This window comes from Stenella coeruleoalba, assembly GCF_951394435.1.
Source record: "Stenella coeruleoalba genome assembly, chromosome: Y".
Classification (NCBI taxonomy): Eukaryota; Metazoa; Chordata; class Mammalia; order Artiodactyla; family Delphinidae; genus Stenella; species Stenella coeruleoalba.
Window position 1 is genome coordinate 4,072,852 of NC_137168.1, and position 16,402 is coordinate 4,089,253.

The following is a 16,402-nucleotide window of genomic DNA, read 5'->3' on the forward strand; positions in this document are numbered from 1 at the left end:
TGGTACTCAATCAATCGCCTATACCAGCACACACAAACACAGCTCGCTGTGATTCAATGCAGTCTGTATCACCACACACTCACACACACACCCATGAGTCAATAAAGCCCACACCAGCACAATAAAGCCCATACCAGCACACAAACTCTCATACACACACACACACACACACCTGACTGTGACTGAAAACCTGTCCTGTACCAGCACACACACACAAAAACACCTTACTGTGACTCAATGCACAGCCTATATGAGCACACACATACACACACAGCTCACAGTGACTCAATACAGATTCTATACCAGCACACACTCAGACACACACAGCCCACTCTGTCTCAATGGTCATCCAGTGCCACCACACACACACACACACACACACACACACACAGACTCGTTCAGGTCAAAGTGGATAAAACCACAGTCCACACCATCACAGACACACACACAACGCACTACTCACTGTGACTCAATGTACAGTCTACACCAGCAAATACACACACACACATACACACACACCTCCCACACATTTAACTGTGACTCAGTGCTGTGACTATACCAGCTCCCCACACACACATGGTTCACTGTGACTCTATGCACACCCAATAACTGTACACACACACACACATACACACACATATTGCTCAGTGTGACCTAACGAACAGTCTGTAGCACCACATACACACATGCACACCTCAGTGACTCAATGTTCAGCCTGTAACATCACACACACACATGCATACACAAATACACATACACACACAAATATGGCTCACTGTGATTCAATGCACAGCCTATAACACCACACAGAGACACCCATCACTGTGACTCAAACCGCAGCCTGTACCTGCACATACACACACAAAGTCCCTCCTTCTGTGACTCAAGTCACAGCCTACTGCAGCACACACACACACAAACACACACAAACACAACCATCACTGTGACTCAATGCACCTCCTATACCAGCATACACACATGGTTCACTGTGAATCAATACACAGCCTGTACCTCCACACACACACACATACAAACACTCACACACAGCTTAGTGTGACTCAATGCAAAGCATATACCAGCACGTGCACTCACACACACACTCACCTCCCTGTGACTCAGTGCATAGCATATAACATCACACACACACACACCCCTCACTGTGACTGAATGCACAGCCTGTACCAGCACACACACATACAAATACTCACACATGGTTGTGACTAAATGTACAATCAACACCAGCACATACACACACATGACACCTCAGTGTGATCCAATGCTCTGTTTATACCAGCAAAACCACATGGCTCACTGTGACTCAGTGCACAGCATATGACATCACACACACACACACACATACACCTCACTGTGACTCAATGCACAGCCTGTACCTGCACAGAAACAAACACACACATCACTGTGATGCGATATGCAGCCTATACCAACACACACACACACACCAAAGTGTGACTAAATGGTCAGCCTACATGAGAACACACAGACACTATCATCCCTCACTGTGACGCAATGCACAGTCTATACCAGCCTGCGCACACTCACATGACACTGTGACTCAATGCACAATCTGTAATAGCCCACACATGCACACATACACACCTTATTGTGACTCAATGCACAGCCTGTATGTGAACACACACACATACTAACATGCACTCACACATGTCTCACGGTGACTCAATCGCCTATACAAGCACACACACATGGCTCACTGTGAGTCAGTGCCCACTCCATACCAGCACCAAACACACAACACAGCTCACTGTGACTCAAGGCACAGTGTATGGCAGCAGACACACACACAGACACACTCATACCAACATCTCATTGTGCCTCTCAGCCTGTGAAAGACATGCACAATGAAACAGACACCCCTCACTGTGACTCTCTGCACATCCTATACCAGTGCACTCTCACACACACACACATGGTTGACTGTGAATCAATGCACACTCTATACCAGGACACACACACAAACACACACACACACACATGGCTCCCTGTGACTCAGTGCACAGGATATGCTAGCAGACATACACACACAGAGAAGCACATACGGCAAACTGTGAGTCAATCCACAGCCCATACCTCCACACACGCACACATACTGACACTCAAAAACACAGCTAGTGTGATTCAATGCAAATCCTATGCCAGAAACTGCACACACGCACACACACAAACATCCCTATGAATCAGTGCATAGCGTATAACATCACACACATACACCTCACTGTGACTCAATGTGCTGCCTCTACCTGCACATAAACCCACAAACAACTCAATATGACTCAATGTGCAGGCTGTACCAGCACACACACACATGTGCACACACACCTCAGTGTGCCTCAATTGTCAGCCTATACCAGAACACACAGACACACACACCTCTCACTCGGACTCAATGCACAACCTATGCCAGCGTGCACACACACTCACATGGCACAGTGAATCAAGGCACAATTTTACCAGCACATGCACACACACCTCAGAGTGACTCAAAGCTCAGCATATAACAGCACACACACACACATACATGCACAGATGCAGGCCTCACTGTGACTCAATGCACAGCCTATACCAGAACACACACACACACCAACACGCACTCACACATGGCTCACTGGTACTCAATCAATCACCTATACCAGCACACACACACACACAGCTCACTGTGACTCAATGCAGTCTGTATCACCACACACTCACACACACACCCATGAGTCAATAAAGCCCATACCAGCAACATAAAGCCCATACCAGCACACAAACTCACATGCACACACACACAGACGAGACTGTGACTGAAAACGCTTCCTGTACCAGCACACACACACACAAACACCTCACTGTGACTCAATGCACAGCCTATACGAGCACACACATACACACACAGCTCACAGTGATTCAATACAGAGTCTATACCAGTGCACACACAGACACACACACACACAGAGCCACTCTGTCTCAATGGTCATCCAGTGCCAGCACACACACACACACACACACACAAACACACACACTCGTTCAGGTCAATGTTGATAAAACCACAGTCCATACCATCACAGACACACACACACCGCACTACACACTGTGACTCAATGCACAGTCTACAGCAGCAAATACACACACACACATACACACACAACTCCCACACATTTAACTGTGACTGAGTGCTGTGACTATACCAGCTCCCCACACACACATGCTTCACTGTGACTCAATGCACAACCAATAACTGTACACACACACACATACACACACATATGGCCAAGTTTGACCTAATGAACAGTCTGTAGCACCACATACACACATGCACACCTCAGTGACTCAATGTTCAGTCTCTAACATCACACACACACGCATACACAAATACACATACACACACAAATACGGCTCGCTATGATTAAATGCACAGCCTATAACACCACACAGAGACACCCATCATTGTGACTCAAACCGCAGCCTGTACCTGCACATACACACACAAAGACCCACTTTCTGTGACTCAATTTACAGCCTACTGCAGCACACATACACACACACAAACACAACCATCACTGTGACTCAGTGCACCTCCTATACCAGCATACACACATGGCTCACTGTTAATCAATGCACAGCCTATACAAGAACACACAAACTCTCACTCACACATACCAGACTGTGACTCAGTGAACCACCTATAGCAGTACACACACACACGCACAAACATACACGGCTCACCTGGACTCAATGCCCTGCCTATACCAGCACACACAAACACACACACACAGATATATGTCTCACTGACACAATGCACAGCCTGTACTTGCACACACACAAGGCTTACTGTGACTCAATGCAGAGTGTGCACCACCATACAAACACATGGCTCACTGTGACTCAATGTAACGCCTATGCCAGCACACACACACAGAGACACATGCATGGCTCTGTGTGATTCAATGCACGTACTATACCATCACAAACACACACAGACACACGCACAGTCACTGTGACACAATGCACAGCCTATACCACAACACCAATGCAAAGACACATATGCATGGCTCATTGTGACTCTATGCACACCCTATACTATCACATACACACATTCACACATGGCTCCTTGTGAATCAGTGCACAGTCTGTAGTTCCAGGTATACACACACAGACACACACCTCAGTGGCTGAATGAAAAGCCCATACCATTACACACAGACACACATACACACACAGCTCACTGTGAATCAGTGTACAGTCTTCAGCTCCATGTACATACACAGACAACACAGCTTAGTGAATTAATGCAGAGACCATACCAGCATACACACACACATACACACACCTGAGACTCAATGCTCTGCCTATTGCAGTACACACACACACACAGGCACACACACGGCTCACTGTGATTCAATACCAGCCTGTACCTGCACACACACACACTCTCACACACACCACCATGTGACTCAATGCACTTTATACCACCACACAGACACACAGACACACAAACACACCTCACTGTGACACAATGGTCAGCCTATACCAGAACACGCAGACACACACACACATCACTGTGATGCAATGCACAGACTATACCAGCGTGCACACAAACACACAGCACTGTGACTCAATATACAATGTATACCAAAACACACAAGCATACACACACACCTCAGTGTGACTCAATGCACAGCCTTTACCAGCACACACACATACAGACCTGCACAGATACAGGGTTCACTGTGACTCAATGCACAGCCTATAGAAGAACACACACACATACCAATATGCACACACACATGGCTGACCGTGACTCAATCAATCGCCTATACCAGCACACACACACGACTCACTGTGACTCAATGCAGTCTTTCGCACAACAAACACAGACACACACACCCCATGGAATTAATGAAAGCCCACCAACACACACACTCTCATACACACACACACATGGCTCAATGTGACTCAATGCACACTCTGTTTCACCACACACACACACATACACCTCAGTTACTCAATGCAAAGACCATACGAGCACACACACACACACACACATAACTGATTAAATGCTCCACACATACTAGTGCACACACACACAGACATGCTCACTGTGATTCAAGGCACAGTCTATACGAGCACATTAACACACAAACAATTCATTTTGACTCAATGCGCAGTCTACAGCAGCACACACACACACATAACTCCCTGTGACTCAATCCACAGCCTATATCAGCACACAGACACACACAAGGCTCACTGTGACTCAATGAAGTCTGTAACACCACACACACACACACAAACACACACATACACCTCAGTGACTCAATGCAAAGCTCATACGAACACTCACAGACACACACCTAACTGTGATTCAGTGCTCAACCTCTACCAGCACACAGATGCACACAGACACACACACACATGCACGGCTCTTTCTGACATAATGTACAGTTCTTACCAGAACAAACACATGCAACACATCTCACTGTAACTCAATGCTCAGACTGTACTTGCACACACACAAGGCTCACTGTGAGTCAATGCACAGCCTATACCAGCAGAGACACATACACACTGCTCTCTATGACACAGTGCACATCCTGTACTATCACACACACACACAGCTTATTGTGATGTAATACAGACTCTACACAACCAAATACACACACACACACACACAGCTCACTGTGATTCAATACCAGCCTGTATCTGCACACACACACACTCTCACACACACTGCTGTGTGATTCAATGCAGTTTATACCACCACACAGACACACAGACACACACACACGCCTCACTGTGACTCATGCAGACTCTACAGCACCAAATACACTAACACAGGGCTGGGATTCAATGCACAGTCCATACCAGCAAAGGCACACACACCACACCACACTGTGACTCAATGCTCAGATTATACCAGCACACACACACGGCTCACTGTGTCCTAGTGCACAGCATATAACATCACACACACACACACACCCCACACTGTGACTCAATGCGCAGCCTGTACCTGCACATACACACACTCTCACACACACCGCCGTGTGACACAATGCAGTTTATACCACCACACAGACACACACACACACCTCAATGTGACTCAATGTCAAGCCCATGCAAGTAAACAGACACACAACCATGGCTCACTGTGACTCAATGAACAGTGTGTACTAGCACATACAAACACATTGCTCAATGTGAGTCAATGCATAGCCCATATCCGCACACACATACACAGAAACACACCTTAATGTGGCTCAGTGCACAACCTATAGCTATACACACACACACAACGCTCAGTGATTCAATGCAAATCACATATCAGCATACACATACACATACACTCACCTAGGTGTGACTCAATTCTCAGCCTATAGCTGCACACACACACACACCTTACTGTGACTCATGCAGACTCTACAGCACCAAATACACAAACACTAACACAGGGCTTGGATTCAATGCACAGTCCATACCAGCAAAGGCACATGCACCACACCACACTGTGACTCAATGCTCAGATTATACCAGGACACACACACGGCTCACTGTGTCCTAGTGCACAGCATATAACATCACACACACACACACACACACCCCACACTGTGACTCAATGCGCAGCCTGTACCTGCACACACACACACACACACACACCTCACTGTGAAACAATGGTCAGCCTATACCAGAACACGCAAACACACACATCACTGTGACTCAATGCACAGACTATACCAGTGTGCACACAAACACACAGCACTGTGACTCAATATACAATGTATACCAAAACACACAGGCATACACACACACCTCAGTGTGACTCAATGCACAGCCTATACCAGCACACACACATACAGACCTGCACAGATACAGGGTTCACTGTGACTCAATGCACAGCCTATAGAAGAACACACACACATACCAACATGCACACACACATGGCTGACCGTGCCTCAATCAATCGCTTATACCAGCACAGACACACATGACTCACTGTGACTCAATGCAGTCTTTTGCACAACAAACACAGACACACACACCCCACTGAATCAATGAAAGCCCACCAACACACACACACACATGGCTCACTGTGACTCAATGCACAGTCTGTATCACCACACACACACACACACCTCAGTTACTCAATGCAAAGACCATACGAGCACACACACACACACACACATAATTGATTAAATGCTCCACACATACTAGTGCACACACACACAGACATGCTCACTCTGATTCAAGGCACAGTCTATACGAGCACAGTAACACACAAACAACTCATTTTGACTCAATGCGCAGTCTACAGCAGCACACACACACACATAACTCACTGTGACTCAATCCACAGCCTATATCAGCACACAGACACACACACACACACGGCCCACTCTGTCTCAATGGCCATCCAGTACCAGCACACACACACACACACACACACACACAAATACACACACTCGTTTAGGTCAAAGTGGATAAAACCACAGTCCATACCATCACAGACACACACACACCGCACTACACACTGTGACTCAATGCACAGTCTACACCAGCAAATACACACACACACATACACACACAACTCCCATACATTTAACTGTGACTCAGTGCTGTGACTATAGCAGCTCCCCACACACACATGTTTCACTGTGACTCAATGCACACCCAATAACTGTACACATACACACACACGACCCAGTTTGACCTAACGAACAGTCTGTAGCACCACATACACAGATGCACACCTCAGTGACTCAATGTTCAGCCTGTAACATCACACACACAAATGCATACACAAATACACATACACACACAAATACGGCTCACTGTGATTCAATGCACAGCCTATAACACCATACATGGACACCCATCACTGTGACTCAAACCGCAGCCTTTACCTGCACATACACACAAAAAGACCCACCTTCTCTGACTCAATTCACAGCCTACTGCAGCACACACACACACACACACACAAAGACAACCATCACTGTGACTGAATGCACCTCCTATACCAGCATACACACATGGCTCACTGTGAATCAATGCACAGCCTATACAAGAACACACAGACACACAAACACGCACTCACACATGGCTCACTGGTACTCAATCAATCGCCTATACCAGCACACACAAACACAGCTCGCTGTGATTCAATGCAGTCTGTATCACCACACACTCACACACACACCCATGAGTCAATAAAGCCCACACCAGCACAATAAAGCCCATACCAGCACACAAACTCTCATACACACACACACACACCTGACTGTGACTGAAAACCTGTCCTGTACCAGCACACACACACGAAAACACCTTACTGTGACTCAATGCACAGCCTATATGAGCACACACATACACACACAGCTCACAGTGACTCAATACAGATTCTATACCAGCACACACTCAGACACACACACACACACAGCCCACTCTGTCTCAATGGTCATCCAGTGCCACCACACACACACACACACACACACACACACACACAGACTCGTTCAGGTCAAAGTGGATAAAACCACAGTCCACACCATCACAGACACACACACAACGCACTACTCACTGTGACTCAATGTACAGTCTACACCAGCAAATACACACACACACATACACACACACCTCCCACACATTTAACTGTGACTCAGTGCTGTGACTATACCAGCTCCCCACACACACATGGTTCACTGTGACTCTATGCACACCCAATAACTGTACACACACACACACATACACACACATATTGCTCAGTGTGACCTAACGAACAGTCTGTAGCACCACATACACACATGCACACCTCAGTGACTCAATGTTCAGCCTGTAACATCACACACACACATGCATACACAAATACACATACACACACAAATATGGCTCACTGTGATTCAATGCACAGCCTATAACACCACACAGAGACACCCATCACTGTGACTCAAACCGCAGCCTGTACCTGCACATACACACACAAAGTCCCTCCTTCTGTGACTCAAGTCACAGCCTACTGCAACACACACACAAACAAACACACACAAACACAACCATCACTGTGACTCAATGCACCTCCTATACCAGCATACACACATGGTTCACTGTGAATCAATACACAGCCTGTACCTCCACACACACACACATACAAACACTCACACACAGCTTAGTGTGACTCAATGCAAAGCATATACCAGCACGTGCACTCACACACACACTCACCTCCCTGTGACTCAGTGCATAGCATATAACATCACACACACACACACCCCTCACTGTGACTGAATGCACAGCCTGTACCAGCACACACACATACAAATACTCACACATGGTTGTGACTAAATGTACAATCAACACCAGCACATACACACACATGACACCTCAGTGTGATCCAATGCTCTGTTTATACCAGCCAAACCACATGGCTCACTGTGACTCAGTGCACAGCATATGACATCACACACACACACACACATACACCTCACTGTGACTCAATGCACAGCCTGTACCTGCACAGAAACAAACACACACATCACTGTGATGCGATATGCAGCCTATACCAACACACACACACACACCAAAGTGTGACTAAATGGTCAGCCTACATGAGAACACACAGACACAATCATCCCTCACTGTGACGCAATGCACAGTCTATACCAGCCTGTGCACACTCACATGACACTGTGACTCAATGCACAATCTGTAATAGCCCACACACGCACACATACACACCTTATTGTGACTCAATGCACAGCCTGTATGTGAACACACACACATACTAACATGCACTCACACATGTCTCACGGTGACTCAATCGCCTATACAAGCACACACACATGGCTCACTGTGAGTCAGTGCCCACTCCATACCAGCACCAAACACACAACACAGCTCACTGTGACTCAAGGCACAGTGTATGGCAGCAGACACACACACAGACACACTCATACCAACATCTCATTGTGCCTCTCAGCCTGTGAAAGACATGCACAATGAAACAGACACCCCTCACTGTGACTCTCTGCACATCCTATACCAGTGCACTCTCACACACACACACATGGTTGACTGTGAACCAATGCACACTCTATACCAGGACACACACACAAACACACACACACACACACACACACATGGCTCCCTGTGACTCAGTGCACAGGATATGCTAGCAGACATACACACACAGAGAAGCACATACGGCAAACTGTGAGTCAATCCACATCCCTTACCTCCACACACGCACACATACTGACACTCAAAAACACAGCTCAGTGTGATTCAATGCAAATCCTATGCCAGAAACTGCACACACGCACACACACAAACATCCCTATGAATCAGTGCATAGCGTATAACTTCACACACATACACCTCACTGTGACTCAATGTGCTGCATCTACCTGCACATAAACCCACAAACAACTCAATATGACTCAATGTGCAGGCTGTACCAGCACACACACACATGTGCACACACACCTCAGTGTGCCTCAATTGTCAGCCTATACCAGAACACACAGACACACACACCTCTCACTCGGACTCAATGCACAACCTATGCCAGCGTGCACACACACTCACATGGCACAGTGAATCAAGGCAGAATTTTACCAGCACATGCACACACACCTCAGAGTGACTCAAAGCTCAGCATATAACAGCACACACACACACATACATGCACAGATGCAGGCCTCACTGTGACTCAATGCACAGCCTATACCAGAACACACACACACACCAACACGCACTCACACATGGCTCACTGGTACTCAATCAATCACCTATACCAGCACACACACACACACAGCTCACTGTGACTCAATGCAGTCTGTATCACCACACACTCACACACACACCCATGAGTCAATAAAGCCCATACCAGCAACATAAAGCCCATACCAGCACACAAACTCACATGCACACACACACAGACGAGACTGTGACTGAAAACGCTTCCTGTACCAGCACACACACACACAAACACCTCACTGTGACTCAATGCACAGCCTATACGAGCACACACATACACACACAGCTCACAGTGATTCAATACAGAGTCTATACCAGTGCACACACAGACACACACACACACAGAGCCACTCTGTCTCAATGGTCATCCAGTGCCAGCACACACACACACACAAACACACACACTCGTTCAGGTCAATGTTGATAAAACCACAGTCCATACCATCACAGACACACACACACCGCACTACACACTGTGACTCAATGCACAGTCTACAGCAGCAAATACACACACACACATACACACACAACTCTCACACATTTAACTGTGACTGAGTGCTGTGACTATACCAGCTCCTCACACACACATGCTTCACTGTGACTCAATGCACAACCAATAACTGTACACACACACACATACACACACATATGGCCAAGTTTGACCTAATGAACAGTCTGTAGCACCACATACACACATGCACACCTCAGTGACTCAATGTTCAGTCTCTAACATCACACACACACGCATACACAAATACACATACACACACAAATACGGCTCGCTATGATTAAATGCACAGCCTATAACACCACACAGAGACACCCATCATTGTGACTCAAACCGCAGCCTGTACCTGCACATACACACACAAAGACCCACTTTCTGTGACTCAATTTACAGCCTACTGCAGCACACATACACACACACAAACACAACCATCACTGTGACTCAGTGCACCTCCTATACCAGCATACACACATGGCTCACTGTTAATCAATGCACAGCCTATACAAGAACACACAAACTCTCACTCACACATACCAGACTGTGACTCAGTGAACCACCTATAGCAGTACACACACACACGCACAAACATACACGGCTCACCTGGACTCAATGCCCTGCCTATACCAGCACACACAAACACACACACACAGATATATGTCTCACTGACACAATGCACAGCCTGTACTTGCACACACACAAGGCTTACTGTGACTCAATGCAGAGTGTGCACCACCATACAAACACATGGCTCACTGTGACTCAATGTAACGCCTATGCCAGCACACACACACAGAGACACATGCATGGCTCTGTGTGATTCAATGCACGTACTATACCATCACAAACACACACAGACACACGCACAGTCACTGTGACACAATGCACAGCCTATACCACAACACCAATGCAAAGACACATATGCATGGCTCATTGTGACTCTATGCACACCCTATACTATCACATACACACATTCACACATGGCTCCTTGTGAATCAGTGCACAGTCTGTAGTTCCAGGTATACACACGCAGACACACACCTCAGTGGCTGAATGAAAAGCCCATACCATTACACACAGACACACATACACACACAGCTCACTGTGAATCAGTGTACAGTCTTCAGCTCCATGTACATACACACACAACACAGCTTAGTGAATTAATGCAGAGACCATACCAGCATACACACACACATACACACACCTGAGACTCAATGCTCTGCCTATTGCAGCACACACACACACACAGGCACACACACGGCTCACTGTGATTCAATACCAGCCTGTACCTGCACACACACACACTCTCACACACACCGCCATGTGACTCAATGCACTTTATACCACCACACAGACACACAGACACACAAACACACCTCACTGTGACACAATGGTCAGCCTATACCAGAACACGCAGACACACACACACATCACTGTGATGCAATGCACAGACTATACCAGCGTGCACACAAACACACAGCACTGTGACTCAATATACAATGTATACCAAAACACACAAGCATACACACACACCTCAGTGTGACTCAATGCACAGCCTTTACCAGCACACACACATACAGACCTGCACAGATACAGGGTTCACTGTGACTCAATGCACAGCCTATAGAAGAACACACACACATACCAATATGCACACACACATGGCTGACCGTGACTCAATCAATCGCCTATACCAGCACACACACACGACTCACTGTGACTCAATGCAGTCTTTCGCACAACAAACACAGACACACACACCCCATGGAATTAATGAAAGCCCACCAACACACACACTCTCATACACACACACACATGGCTCAATGTGACTCAATGCACACTCTGTTTCACCACACACACACACATACACCTCAGTTACTCAATGCAAAGACCATACGAGCACACACACACACACACACATAACTGATTAAATGCTCCACACATACTAGTGCACACACACACAGACATGCTCACTGTGATTCAAGGCACAGTCTATACGAGCACATTAACACACAAACAACTCATTTTGACTCAATGCGCAGTCTACAGCAGCACACACACACACATAACTCCCTGTGACTCAATCCACAGCCTATATCAGCACACAGACACACACAAGGCTCACTGTGACTCAATGAAGTCTGTAACACCACACACACACACACAAACACACACATACACCTCAGTGACTCAATGCAAAGCTCATACGAACACTCACAGACACACACCTAACTGTGATTCAGTGCTCAACCTCTACCAGCACACAGATGCACACAGACACACACACACATGCACGGCTCTTTCTGACATAATGTACAGTTCTTACCAGAACAAACACATGCAACACATCTCACTGTAACTCAATGCTCAGACTGTACTTGCACACACACAAGGCTCACTGTGAGTCAATGCACAGCCTATACCAGCAGAGACACATACACACTGCTCTCTATGACACAGTGCACATCCTGTACTATCACACACACACACAGCTTATTGTGATGTAATACAGACTCTACACAACCAAATACACACACACACACACACAGCTCACTGTGATTCAATACCAGCCTGTATCTGCACACACACACACTCTCACACACACTGCTGTGTGATTCAATGCAGTTTATACCACCACACAGACACACAGACACACACACACGCCTCACTGTGACTCATGCAGACTCTACAGCACCAAATACACTAACACAGGGCTGGGATTCAATGCACAGTCCATACCAGCAAAGGCACACACACCACACCACACTGTGACTCAATGCTCAGATTATACCAGCACACACACACGGCTCACTGTGTCCTAGTGCACAGCATATAACATCACACACACACACCCCCCCCACACTGTGACTCAATGCGCAGCCTGTACCTGCACATACACACACTCTCACACACACCGCCGTGTGACACAATGCAGTTTATACCACCACACAGACACACACACACACCTCAATGTGACACAATGTCAAGCCCATGCAAGTAAACAGACACACAACCATGGCTCACTGTGACTCAATGAACAGTAGGTACTAGCACATACAAACACATTGCTCAATGTGAGTCAATGCATAGCCCATATCCGCACACACATACACAGAAACACACCTTAATGTGGCTCAGTGCACAACCTATAGCTGTACACACACACACACACACACAACGCTCAGTGATTCAATGCAAATCACATATCAGCATACACATACACATACACTCACCTAGGTGTGACTCAATTCTCAGCCTATAGCTGCACACACACACACACCTTACTGTGACTCATGCAGACTCTACAACACCAAATACACAAACACTAACACAGGGCTGGGATTCAATGCACAGTCCATACCAGCAAAGGCACATGCACCACACCACACTGTGACTCAATGCTCAGATTATACCAGCACACACACACGGCTCACTGTGTCCTAGTGCACAGCATATAACATCACACACACACACACCCCCCACACTGTGACTCAATGCGCAGCCTGTACCTGCACATACACACACTCTCACACACACCGCCGTGTGACACAATGCAGTTTATACCACCACACAGACACACACACACACCTCAATGTGACTCAATGTCAAGCCCATGCAAGTAAACAGACACACAACCATGGCTCACTGTGACTCAATGAACAGTGTGTACTAGCACATACAAACACATTGCTCAATGTGAGTCAATGCATAGCCCATATCCGCACACACATACACAGAAACACACCTTAATGTGGCTCAGTGCACAACCTATAGCTGTACACACACACACACACACAACGCTCAGTGATTCAATGCAAATCACATATCAGCATACACATACACATACACTCACCTAGGTGTGACTCAATTCTCAGCCTATAGCTGCACACACACACACACCTTACTGTGACTCATGCAGACTCTACAGCACCAAATACACAAACACTAACACAGGGCTGGGATTCAATGCACAGTCCATACCAGCAAAGGCACATGCACCACACCACACTGTGACTCAATGCTCAGATTATACCAGCACACATACACGGCTCACTGTGTCCTAGTGCACAGCATATAACATCACACACACACACACACACACACCCCACTGTGACTCAATGCGCAGCCTGTACCTGCACACACACACACACACACACCTCACTGTGAAACAATGGTCAGCCTATACCAGAACACGCAAACACACACATCACTGTGACTCAATGCACAGACTATACCAGTGTGCACACAAACACACAGCACTGTGACTCAATATACAATGTATACCAAAACACACAGGCATACACACACACCTCAGTGTGACTCAATGCACAGCCTATACCAGCACACACACATACAGACCTGCACAGATACAGGGTTCACTGTGACTCAATGCACAGCCTATAGAAGAACACACACACATACCAACATGCACACACACATGGCTGACCATGCCTCAATCAATCGCTTATACCAGCACACACACACATGACTCACTGTGACTCAATGCAGTCTTTTGCACAACAAACACAGACACACACACCCCACTGAATCAATGAAAGCCCACCAACACACACACACACATGGCTCACTGTGACTCAATGCACAGTCTGTATCACCACACACACACACACACACCTCAGTTACTCAATGCAAAGACCATACGAGCACACACACACACACACACATAATTGATTAAATGCTCCACACATACTAGTGCACACACACACAGGCATGCTCACTCTGATTCAAGGCACAGTCTATACGAGCACAGTAACACACAAACAACTCATTTTGACTCAATGCGCAGTCTACAGCAGCACACACACACACATAACTCACTGTGACTCAATCCACAGCCTATATCAGCACACAGACACACACACACACACGGCCCACTCTGTCTCAATGGCCATCCAGTACCAGCACACACACACACACACACACAAACACACACACTCGTTTAGGTCAAAGTGGATAAAACCACAGTCCATACCATCACAGACACACACACACCGCACTACACACTGTGACTCAATGCACAGTCTACACCAGCAAATACACACACACACATACACACACAACTCCCACACATTTAACTGTGACTCAGTGCTGTGACTATAGCAGCTC